The sequence below is a fragment of the Lonchura striata genome, chromosome 12, assembly GCF_046129695.1.
Source record: "Lonchura striata isolate bLonStr1 chromosome 12, bLonStr1.mat, whole genome shotgun sequence".
In the NCBI taxonomy this organism is placed as follows: domain Eukaryota; kingdom Metazoa; phylum Chordata; class Aves; order Passeriformes; family Estrildidae; genus Lonchura; species Lonchura striata.
Genome location: NC_134614.1, coordinates 2,948,399 through 2,956,802, shown reverse-complemented (window position 1 = coordinate 2,956,802; position 8,404 = coordinate 2,948,399). Strand labels below are relative to the sequence as shown.

The window sequence follows — 8,404 nt, the reverse complement described above, 5'->3', positions numbered from 1 at the left end:
GATGCGCCAAAATCTGTCTTGGTTCGACAAGACAGGAGTCTGTGAAAGAGGGCAAAGCCTCCTGTGCAATGAAGAAGGCAAACCCCCCCCCCCCCCCCTCTGAATTACCAGGATCTTTAAATTAAAAGGCTCTCAGGCAAAGATATGGGAATGGGAGTAACAATTCTTTACTAGGAGAAAACTAGATAGCAATTTAAAAAGGCAAATGCAATTGGTACAAACAAAAACTAGTGATAATGTCCACAACCTGAGGAGTCGGGGTGCTGGTAGTAGTCCGGTGGCAATGATAGCTGCTCCTCTTGCAGTGGCGGATGTATTGCAGCTGCAGTGGTGATCTTTTGAAGGGTATAGTTTTCCTCTGAAGATCTGGTGGCAGTGGGGCCGGTCTTCCTCTGCGCCGGGGTTGCCTCCGAGCTCCGCCGCCGCCGCCTCCCTGTGCTCCGGCGGCTCCGCTGCGAGATCCCGCGAAGAGAGAGAGCTGCTTCTCTCCCCAAAAAGCTACTCCTTTAAACAATAATAGAGTGCTTGGCTTCCCCCTCTGGGTGGGACCCCTCACAATGGGATGGTGTTACATTTACCAGCCCAGCAGTGAGTCAGTCAATAGTGTATAAACAAACCATTGCCTCTATGGGGCAAACCATTGTCTTTGGGAGAGATAACAAAACCTGCCCAACCTTTCGACAGATGGCAAATAGAATACAAGCTTATCTTAAAACCCAGGAGAGTTGGCAAAAGATCACTTAAATCACGTCTGTTCCCCTCAGTCACTGTAGAAATGTATGGGGCTTTATTTAATGTTTACATTGCAGTCATTATATTCTCTAGTGAGATCTCTCCAAAGTGCTCGATGTCCTGCAGTGAAGTGGGGAGAACGTTTATTTGCAGTGCACACTTAGCTTTAGAATAGCCAAAGAGGCTTGAGGAGTCCCAGGAGAATGCTGATCTTGGCTCGTGCTGAGCCATGTGTTCCTTGACTGAGCCGCAGGTATCCGCATGCAGGGGGTGTCCCGGCTGCCCAGCAGCACTGTCTGTGTGGTAGCTCCTGCATATTTGGGTTGGTAGTGCTGCAGTCTTCTGGCTGAATCATGCAAGTTCTGGCCTTGTCTCTGTGATTTTCATGCTGTACCTCCACGCTTCCGTTCAGCGTTAGCTTTCACAGAAAAGGAATTTTATTCATAAAAGTAGCTCAATGTGAAATAGGTTTTACATACTTTCTTTTATCTCTGTAGTCAGCAGTTTAAAATAATGAGTGTTCATCTGCAGAGTGTGGACACCAGAAGCAAAATGCTTTTCTCCATTGGATTAAGAGGCTGCTGGTTTGTGCTGTTCAATATTTCCTGTTTTGCAGGATTTACAGTTCATCCAGGTGACAGATGGGTCCTGGAAACAGGCAGACTTTATGAAATTACAGTTGACGTGTATGATAAATCAAGCAATAAGGTGTATTTATCTGATGTAAGTTGAAATGTTTAGATACTTTTTTTCTGTGACTGTCTCCTAAATCCTGACTTGCTTTGGAATTATTTGAGTGATTTCTTATTTACATTGAGACAGGACAGTGCAAAGCTTGTTGTTTCTTGCCTCTTCATTTTTTCCTTTGTTTTGTTGTTGTTACTTTATAAAAATAAAGCACTCTAGGTGATTCATGTGAAGTTATTGGAGTCTGAAGTGCTGTAGAAAAAAAATGGAAGTTGGGCAATGTCTTTTAGGTTGGATGGGGCTTGGAGCAACCTTAAATCACCCAGTGCCACCCCTGCCATGGGCAGGGACACCTTCCACTGTCCCAGGCTGCTCCCAGCCCCAGTGTCCAGCCTGGCCGTGGGCACTGCCAGGGATCCAGGGGCAGCCACAGCTGCCCTGGGCACCTGTGCCAGGGCCTGCCCACCCTCACAGGGAAGAGCTTCTTCCTTAATTCTATATACCAGGTACCAAATACACATAGTTCTTAAACTGCAGAGGAAACGAAATTAAAATAATTCAGTTGCAACAAGAATAAATTTATTGAATTACTGCTTTTGAGAGTATTTGATCTAGGGGAATATAATTTTATTTCCTCATAATTGCTTTTTGGGATACAGATCTGAGTTTGAGCTAGAGCTTAGTAGTGTGCCTTTGGGACAGTATATTCATGTGTTCTTTTATGTTGAAGAAGGAAAAAATTAGAAAAATACTGTAAAATATGAATTACTTAGTGGTATAAATATAGGTACTTTCATGTTAAATTACATTTAGCATGAAATTTAAAAAGTAACTTTCTGCGGAGTTAATGTCTCTAAAGGTAAAATCTTACTGAAAGACTGAAACTTCCACAGGGAGAGTTCTAATCAGTTTCAGCAGCGGGTCTTTGAACTGTGTGATTAAACATTTGCTTACTGACTTCTTGTTGTATGTTTAGGGCTTTCTGTCCCCCACTGATGTCAGTCACCTGTGGCAATTTCTATTTCATGTTCTGGTTTTAGAAGATCCAAATTACTACAGAGCTGTCTGGAGAACACTTTGAGGTGCTGCAGTCCTCTCTGAATGGGTCCTGTCATTGTGTGAGGGCTGTAAAGGCAGGTCAGACCACGATTGATGCTGCACTGACATCAGTTGTTGACCGGGTGTGTCTGTGTGAAAACTCCTCTGCTTCACTGGTAGGCCTAAAAATAATTGAGCTGTGCAGTAGTGACTTCCTGGCAAAAGGAAACCTAAGAATGGCATGGGTCTGAGCTGTCTTTGAACAGATTAAGAACCAAATTCTAAAATCCTTTCTTCATGAAAACTGCCAATTGAGTCAAAAGAGGATTTGCTTACATTAAAGACTGTGGGATTTTGCTCCCGAGCCTGTGGCAAACTCCTGTTAGGGCAGTGGTGCACAGCACTGATTTCTTTTCTTGTGGCAGATCCTTGTGCTGGGCAAGGGGCCTCTCACAGGCTGAGGGAATTTTACACTTTATTGTGGTAGGATCATCACTCATACCCTGACCTTGTTCTGCAGTCAGTTACATTGGGGAAGTTTGCTGTCAGTTGGGAAGTGCCCTTAAACTCTGGAATGACAATTTGCCAAATGTATCAGCCTGCACATTTCTCCAAATTACTATTCATTTACTTTCTGCTGGTTGGGCAGGCTGCTGAATGTATGGCTAACTAGGGCACGTGGTGTGGAAGTGAATTGCTTTTGCTTGAAAATTCAACACTTCAACCCATTTGCTGTAAAATCAATTTAGTGATTCCTTGGGCAGGATTTAGCAGCTCCTTCAATGTGATACACCTCAGTCATTTTGTGTGTCAGAGATGTTCTCTTCAGTGGAAGAGCATCCCTTGAGAGTTGTTTTTCCCTCAGAAATGCAGTAACAGTGTGTTGTGCCAGAGGGTTGTAGCACTGCAATGACAGCAGAGCTCTGAAGGCCAATGTTTGGGAGGGAGGGCTGAGCAAGGGCTCTTTCAGGCTGAATTTTGTACACAGTGGATGAGCAAAGAGTAAATATAGGTGTTGAGCCTCCAGATTGGTTCTCCAAGTGAGGTCTCAAAATAGGAGCAATGAAAGAGTATCTTTTTTTTTTGCCTTTTACATTAATGTGGGCACCTGGATCTTCATAACAATAGCACTCCTTTAGTACAGTGGCACACCTTGCTGCCAGGAGCTATTTGCTCACTGGGAGCTCTGCTCATAAGTGGTCCTAAATAGTTTTCCTTCCTCTCTGAGGTGTTTTCAAGAACATGTCTGTACCTAAGGACTAAACATTAACTCTGGGAAGCTCTGTGATGCCATTTATAACACCGTGGTTTTGCACTTTGCAGGATGGAGGTGTTCACACCTTACCAGTTCCAGTGAGAAACCAGCAGGATGTGGAGATCCATGTTCCAATATTGCTTGTACCCAGCATTCTGATGTTTCCTTGGCAGGCAAAAGCAGGAGTCTACCAGTACACCATCCAGGTATGCCAAAGAAGTACCCAGCTGCAGGGTGTGTAACTCAGGCAGGCACACTGAGGGCTGACACCACTGATCTAGGGCTGACTGTGGATACTTCAGGCACAGTGGCATCCAAAATGTAACTTGCAGGAACTTCATGGGACGTTAGTTACAGGAGTTGATATGCAGTTTTAAAAAAGCACCAAGAAACCAACAAACATAAAAACCCCACTGACTTGTACCTCTTGTCTTCCCTTCCTCTCTCCCTCATGCATGCACCACGCACCTGTGCCTGGAATGGTTTGGAATTCCAGGAGCATCCTACATGCAAAGATCCACAGCAATCATTAGAGGCTGCCCTTTGCTGGCAAGGATGGGAAATATGAATGGGAGTGTGAAGTGACTACAAAGAAGGGCATGACAAGATTAATTAGCAGCACTCTGCCAGCCTTGGACATCAGTATTCCTCAGTGGCCACACACCTTGTGCTCCTAATACAAAGTTCCAGGGAGGCAAAGGCCACAGCTTATTTACAGAAGGGATGATTTCCATGTTTACTAGGTGTGTCTTTGCTCCCAAGCTGTCAGTTATTCCTTTTGCTTCATGAAGCAAATGGTTTGTATGCCAGTATCCAGTATCTCCAGTCTAAGTAGGGAAAAGAAAGTTGTGCTTTCTCAGCCCAGACTCTTATCCCAGGCCAGTGATACCCAGACCCTGCACTCAGGTGTTGGATGCACAACTCCTACCTGTCCCTTTTAGCATAAAGTGGTGCTCAGTGTTGGATCTGTATTAAGTAAACTATAAGCAAATAGGCAGCAGGACATTTGGTGCCAGGCTCTCCTCCCAGGTAACAAGGGATAGGATGAGAGGAAACATCCTCATGTTTAGCTTGGATATTAGACAAATTTTTTTCACAGGAAGAGTTGTCAAGCCATGGCACAGGCTGCCCAGGGCAGTGGTGCAGTCACCATCCCTGGAAGGGCTCAAAAATTATGGGGTGTGGGACCTGAAGACATGGTTCAGTGGTGGACTTGATAATCTCAGAGGTCTTTTAGAGCCTTACTGATTCAGTGACTCCATGGAGAGAATCAATCTCACAGGATTAAATTGCATTCTCCAGTGTGAGTTTAAGGGCAGCTACACTGAGTTAAGCCCTGCATAACTCGACTTGTCTGTTCTGTGGGATTGGTTTGGTTTACTTCATGCTATTCCTGACCACACCAGCAGAGTGTGGCAAAAATTCTTAGTACTAAGTCTGCATTTGCAGTACTTCATAATTCTGCTGGAATTTTCCCAGTAAAGGAAAGGAAATGTGGTTTTGTTTCCTACCTCTTTCACAGTTCTATTCTCACCTTATCTTGCAAATATAATGAAGTATTTCACTAGAGAACATTCCTTCATGGTACTGCAATAATTGTCTTACTTTACTCTGATGTTCTTCTATAAAAACATAGAAACTTTTTTCTCCCAAGATTTAAATTTTGCTGAAACTGAGACCTTTCTTCTGGTCTATAGATTCCACAAGACACGTGGTCGACAGCATACACACAGCTCAACTGTTCCTGCCTCTCCATCAGAGTTTGCCTCCCACTGCATAGCTTCAGCCAGGCTATTTCAAATGGGTGAATAAAGTTTTTCTGAAAATAAATTGAAAGGGATTTTTGGATCTAGCCAAATTCTGTTGATAGCTGAAGTAACTCCCTCCAGATGGTACCAGAATGCCTGGCAGGTTTTCCTTTGGCAGCTGTCTGGTTTGTTGGGGGTTGCTTTGTTCATCTTTGTGCCAATGAGATGGTTTCTGTTGCCTTCCTTTGGCACAGGCATGAGAGGTGCAGAGCAGCTGTGCGAGGTGGGCACGTGAAGGTTCCTGGGGAGGGCACTGCTCCCAGGTAGCAGTGTGGAGCTCCTGCCAGGCTCTGGCTAATGGTGAAGCTGCATGGGAAGCTGCTTTACCCTTCCTCTCTCTCCTCAGTGCATACTGACTGTCAGAGACAGAAAGCATAGTGACGTGTCTGGGGTTTATGGCAGGGACCTGAGACTTCATAGTCATTAAGACTATGCTTATCCCCCTGTTTCAACTGAAACACCTTTACAAATATGCTGAGCCCTTGGATTCTTTCAGCCTTTCTCACCACATCCCATGCATCTCCTGTAACACACCTCTGCCTGTTTATTTGTCTGTGTCCTTCTGTAATCAGATTGTGCATGTGCTCTGAGAAAGGAAGATGGGAAGATGGGAAATGACCCTCCTCTTAATTTTCTTTTTTTTTTCTCTTTCCCTGGTAAAAATTACTAGCTAATCTCCTGTATAATTTAGACTTGTTTGTTTTCCACACTGTCCCTCTAGAGAAGATTTATCACCTTGTTCATTTTTAATTATGAAATTGGTTAAAGGAAATGCTGAGGAAGTAAAAGAAATTAAAACAATATACATTTTAAAATAGCTCCAGTGTTCACCCGTGTTTTACTCCGATGGAACTATTGACATTTGTTTTGGTGTGTGAAAGAAGCCAAAATTAAAATGAAAGGTAGAAATCTTCTCATCTCTCTATTGCTTTTTAAGTTCTGAGGTGTTATTTTATTTGTATGTCCTATTCTCAGTGCACTCCTGGTTTTCACGCAAGGTATCCAAAGCTGTGGAATGTGAAAACCATGTACTTGATTAAATGTTTGCAAGATTTTTCCCTCTGTATTTCAGGCTCAGGGTGGAAGTGGCAACTTCAGCTGGTCCTCTTCTAACCAGGCAGTAGCCACAGTGACAGTCACAGGAGTGATGAACACGGGGAGTGATGCTGGGGTCAGCATTATTCGGGCGTTCGACGTGCGGAATCCGCTGCTTTGTGGCAAAACGAAGGCAAGAGATTCATTGTTCAGTGCTTGTTCTTGAATGTGGCTTTTGGAAACAGCAAAGGCACTGAGAATGCCATAGGCAATCCCCTTCCACTTCCTGCCCTGTGGCAGGTTAAGTGATTCCTTTCAGTTTGTGCTTTAGGGAATCCAGCACTGTCCAGTGCATTAACCTGACTCCCATTTTTGCCCCTTCCTGATTTCCTTGGAAAGCCTTTTTCCCTGTTGGAAGTTTTAAGTGCAAGAATGAAATGGTAATTAACTCCTGGCCTGGCCATCCAGGCAGACAAGCCAAACTAGAAATTCATTCTGTAGGGCGATAGGTGGGTGCTCTCCCTTGATACAAAAGGGTGACAGTTGTTACCAGGATGTACAAGGAAATTTCTGTCTGGAGAAGAACCTGAGCTGAGCACTGTGCTGCAGACGGGCTGCAAATACCTGAGCTGGCCAAGAAAAAACAGTACTTTAGGAAAATTAGGAGAAAATGGCAATAAAAAACATAGCTCCCAAGAGGGATTTTGTGGTGTCTCTTCAGACCATCCCCTGTTCTTAGGTCATGGTGGTCAGTGTGTGTGGCTTGGAGCGAGGAGAATGCAGGAACAGTACATATGGTGGCCCAAAGGGAGGGGTGTGACATGAATTAAAATCTGTTCAGAATTTAGCTTACACACTCACTCTGAAATAATTCTCTGAACAGCCTTAGATGCTGCTTTTTAGCAGTGCAACAGTTACCAGCTGGAGACACAGGGAGGAAGATTTTTTCAGCTCAAACTTCTTATCCTCAAACATGAGTCAAAGTCTGAAGACAGAAAGAAACCTTCAGACCATGTGAGCTTTCAGAGCAGTGTATTGCACAATCTGAATAGGTTATTTTTGAATGCTTTTTTTTCCTGTGTTAGGAGCTGCCTTCTGTGTGAACAGCTCTTCAGAGTTCTGTTTACTGACCTCAGTGAGTCAGTTTTTAGTAGTAGTAGTTTTAGGAGTAGTTAATCCACACAGATTACATCTTTAATTCTGTCCCATATAGTTTGGTATCCTGAAGCCAGTTGCAGAAGATTAAGTAGTTAAGATCCTGCAAATAAAAGCTGTGATTGCTGTGAAATCTCTGGTCTGAGGTAGGTTCTTTAATGGATGCTAAACCTCTCCCAGCTGGTGATGATAGCCCCTGGAGATAGCACACAGCAGTCCACACTTCAAAGTCTGCAAAGCAGAGGAGAGAATGACAGGAGCAGCAGTAAAAGGGAAGCTCACCAAGCTGCTGTGGGCTTGGGCTGGCGTGGAGCAGAGCAGTGACCCAGCCTGTCCCTGTTCTGTCCCTGGCAGGTGTCCGTGAGTGAGCCCAGCGCCATGGAGTTCACTTCCTGCAGGTGGAGGCACACGTGGGGCAGGTGCTGGAGCTGCCCCTGAGGATCAGTGGCCGGACCAGCGTGGACAAGGGCGAGCTGGTCCCCCTGAGCGACTGCTCACAGCTGGAGCTGGGGGTGGAGCTGGAGAGCCCTGGCGTGTTCAGCCCACTTGAAGGTGCTTTAACTCCCTCCCTGGTTTGGAAGTTAAATTGGTGACAGGTCACACCTCTTCCAAGTCACACTTCTCCCTTAAATCACTGATTCATAGTTCTGTACAGTATTCCCACAGAACTGCCAACCTCAGAGGGGAGGGGGTC

General features: G+C 44.8%; 1 long non-coding RNA gene across 1 annotated transcript; it reads left to right on the top strand.

Annotated features, from left to right (window-relative positions):
- The first annotated feature begins 2,487 nt into the window (after positions 1-2,487).
- LOC144246990 (uncharacterized) lies at positions 2,488-6,667 on the top strand. Its single transcript, XR_013340707.1, has 3 exons — positions 2,488-2,600; positions 3,781-3,918; positions 6,593-6,667. It is a non-coding gene; the product is annotated as an uncharacterized LOC144246990 (long non-coding RNA).
- Positions 6,668-8,404: the final 1,737 nt, after the last annotated feature.